The 3,968-nt window shown below is 49.1% G+C and overlaps 1 pseudogene; it reads left to right on the top strand.

The window, feature by feature from the left end:
- Positions 1-580: 580 nt before the first annotated feature.
- LOC120764907 (putative P2Y purinoceptor 10) lies at positions 581-1,717 on the top strand (annotated as a pseudogene).
- Positions 1,718-3,968: the final 2,251 nt, after the last annotated feature.

Raw genomic sequence — 3,968 nt, forward strand, 5'->3', positions numbered from 1 at the left:
TGGCCAGTTATTAACTTATAAATCCAGCCTTAACTCTGGAGCCAGAGCTGATGGATTTGTCTGCAGCTCTCCCCTGACCTCAGCTGCCTGGGGATGTTAATTATTGCCTTTGCTGCCAATTCACATCAGATCCCTGCATGGATCTGCAAAGACGGTGCCTAAATCCATTTCAAATCCCTATTTATTTACAGTTCAGCTGAAATTGATTGTAGATGTAGAGCACCAATTTGACAGAGTGTGATGGAAAACTTGATGAAATAAAAGTGGTCCTGGAAAACCCGGGGAGCTGCAGAAGCTCTCTGGCAATCAAGAGATGGATGTTAGAGAGCTCAGGGTATTCACTATAATTGGGGCATCTCACGAGATCCCGCAGAGCATCTCTGCAAGGAGAGGGTGGAGAATGCCTGGAATCGTTCCCTGGGAGTGGGATCACCCTTCCCACCACACACATTGACTTGCACACACACCTACACAGAACTGACTCTTCTGTCCTAAATCACACTTACTCCATGGAGAGAGATTTTGGCTTTACAGCATCTTTTTACCCACTCCAGAATCCCTCCCCCTGCCGTGACTGCCCCATGAGTGAAGAGACTCGGCCAGGATGGAGAGAAACGTGTCCTCCAGGAACTGTTCCGACCCCCAGATGTCCTTCCAGTCTACCCTCTATGCCACCACCTACACCCTCATCTTCATCCCGGGGCTCCTGGCCAACAGTGCTGCCCTGTTGGTCCTGTGCCGCTTCCTCAGCAGGAAGAGCAAAGCCGTCATCTTCATGATCAACCTGGCCATGGCCGACCTGGCCCATGTCCTCTCACTGCCCCTGTGGACCTACTACTACATCAACCACACCTGGCCCTTCGGGAGCTTCCTGTGCCAGGTGTGCTTCTACCTGAAGTACCTCAACATGTACGCCAGCATCTGCTTCCTCAGCTGCATCAGCATCCAGCGGTACCTGTTCCTGCTGCACCCCTTCTGAGCCAAGGGCTGGAAGCGCTGCTACGACGTGGCCATCAGTGCCCTGGTCTGGCTCTTGGTGGGGGCCACCTGCCTGCTCCTCATTATTAGGAGCCCAGCCCTGTCCAACTCCATCAACAGCTGCTTCTTGGACCTGGGAGTAAAGCAGTTCAGCCCGGGGGCCACCATCACGTTGGTGACGGTGGCGGAGCCTTTCGGCTTCATCATTCCCTTTGACACCATCGTCTGGTGCACGTGGAGGATGTGGCATTCCCTGCGGGAGGGCCCCATGGCTCTGCAGGACATTGGTGAGAAGCAGAAGGTGCTGAGGACAGTCCTCATGTGCGCCGCCATCTTCTTCATTTGCTTGACCCCCTACCACATCAATTTCCCCTTCTTCATGATGGTGATCGAGAACGTCATCCAGGACTGCGCCGTGCACCAGAGCACGCTGCGCTTCCACCCCATCTCCCTGTGCCTGGCCAGCCTCAACTGCTGCCTGGACCCCGTCCTCTACTACTTCATGACCTCCGAGTTCCAGGCGCAGCTGCTGTGCCACGGCTGCATGGCCCTGAGAGCCCGGCTCCTGCTCTGCTAGAGCAGCGCCTCCGGCACCAACACTGCCCATGACATCCGTGTCAGGAAGAGGAATCTCCCTTGCCTCAAGTTCTGGTCTCTTCCCAAGTTCTTTGGCCAAATAAACAGCATGGACATCCCCCCCGTGCTACCCGATGAGCTGGTACTGGAATCCATCTCATGAGCGTCAGCCAGCTCTGTCCATGCAGAGGCTTCTCAGAACTGCAGTGAGGACTATTCTACTCTCCAAATCTGTCTGGAATTGTCCTTGTGTGCTGCAGATGCCAGGACCTGATCCATAAGGATGCTGTGATCCCAAAAGATTTGCTGGTTGTGTTGTTGCTGCTGGGGACTGTTGTCTTCCATCCCCGCAAAAGCCATTGTTGATGCCAAAGTCTCCCCTGTGCTGAACTGCAGTGGGTTCAGGTGCCTCATTTCAGGTGTTTCAGTGCTTCTGCATATTTGCCATTTTTGGGAATCCTTCTGAACCCCGAGCTGTGAGTGAAAGGCTCAGCCTTGGCACAGCTCGGGCTTTCAGCCCTGATCCTGGGTACCTACAGCCACCATCACCTGGAGCATCCACCATGCTCACACAGGGCTCGGTATCAGGACATTTCATTATCTCCACGTAAACGGAACCTTTTCCCACGACAAAAATCCATCACCTGGGTCCAATACAGCCTAATCTGGACTGCAAGACTATAACCAAGCAAAGAGTATTAACCTATATCACATCAGTGTTATAAGGGAGGCTTCAAACAAACTGGGCTCAGCTCACGCTGCTGGGAAAAGCACCCAGAGCAGAGCAGAAGGATCCACCTGGCTCCTGGGAGCTGCAGGTGCTCGGCTGATTATGAGGGATCAATATTTGGAAGACAAATTATGATAGCTATGCCACAAGCAAAGAGGGAGATATGACACCTCCCAGGGCACATTAACTCACAGAGCTCTGGTGTGAGCTGCAAAAACAGGGACTCATCGTTGGTGTCTCTTGTGTTGTTATTGAGAGTCTTGTGTTATTTGTCATGTTGTTGACGCGTGTGGTTGCACATGAAGATCTTATCCAAACCTTCAGTTTTGCTTTGAACACCAAAAACCATCCCAACCCTCACTGGGTACTGAAAAAATTTACAAAACTGACTCCAGTACACCCTGAAAGCTTCAAACTACAAGGAAATAAAATCATCCCAATGTGTATTTGAGTTTCAGGAGTATTATTTTAGGTGCTTGGAAATATTCTCATTATGTCCCACAGCTGCTCTCAGAGCAGTGACAATTTGGGGGGACACCCCAGTCTGGGGCTCAGAGAAGCCTTGAAGAGTGGCCAGCGCAGGGGTTCTGAGGTCTCCTCCTCCCAAAAAACCTTCAGGGAATTTTTTAAGTAAATGTAGGCAGAGAGGGATTGATAGAAAACAGCTTTTCCCATGACTGGATGCACATTTGTCACCGAGACACACAAAGCAATCACACGCAGACAAGAGATTTTCGCAGAGGTTCCTCTGATCCAGCTCCCAGCTGAAAGAGCGGAGAGAAGAGACCCCTTTGTTTATTCTTTTACTTTTATACATTTGTGGGTCTAGCAGAAGATTGGTTTTTTGGGGTTTCCACCCCTCAGCCTCAGTGGCCAGACGAATTGTCAGTTACAATTGTTTTCAAGTTAGAAATATGCAAACAAAGGACAAAGAATGAAAAACAAAGGATTTGTTTATATTACTTCTGTGGGAAAGGTAGAAGAACTGCTCTAATATTCTACAGTAACTAAAAGATCTGACTCCATTTATGAAAATCAAAAGGCTAATAAAAAACTCAGAAAAACCAGGGTAACACACATTTCCACCCCGTGCAGTGTTTCTGGGAAGCAGAGAATGGGTGCTGAGACTGGATGGGGGAGACCAGATGGGAGATGCAGACAAACTGGAGGAATTTGCTTTGGTACTTAAAGTGTGCCAGAGACAGGCAGAAAACCCCAGGAGCAGGCAGAAAAGCCACTGTCCTGGGGCTCATTCTGTCCCAAATTTCCTCCTCCTCTCACAAAAACTATAAATAAAAAAAGGCCATGTTTTCCTTGTTTGCTTGGGGGGAAGAAAAGAGCTTTCAGAGCTGGAAAAATGCTCTTTCAGATGGCCCAAACCTAGCAGAGTGTGGAGGCAAAACAGGAAACCCAAGAAAACCTCACCGACACCAATAGCGAGTAGTAAAATGCCATGTGAACAGCTTATGCACAAGAATGATATATGTATAAAAGAACCCTGTGTACCCTCAATAAATGGAGCATTCGCCACTACTTCTGTGAAGAAGGTGTTTGACTCCAGCTGTTCCCCGTGTTTTTGTTTTTGTTTTCATTTTGTTTTTCTTTCTTTTCAAAAATCACCTTCATTTTGTCTTACCCTGGTTTTTCTGATTTTTTTATAGCCTTTTGAATTTTCATAAAATGG

The sequence above is a fragment of the Hirundo rustica genome, chromosome W (genome assembly GCF_015227805.2).
Source record: "Hirundo rustica isolate bHirRus1 chromosome W, bHirRus1.pri.v3, whole genome shotgun sequence".
NCBI lineage: Eukaryota > Metazoa > Chordata > Aves > Passeriformes > Hirundinidae > Hirundo > Hirundo rustica.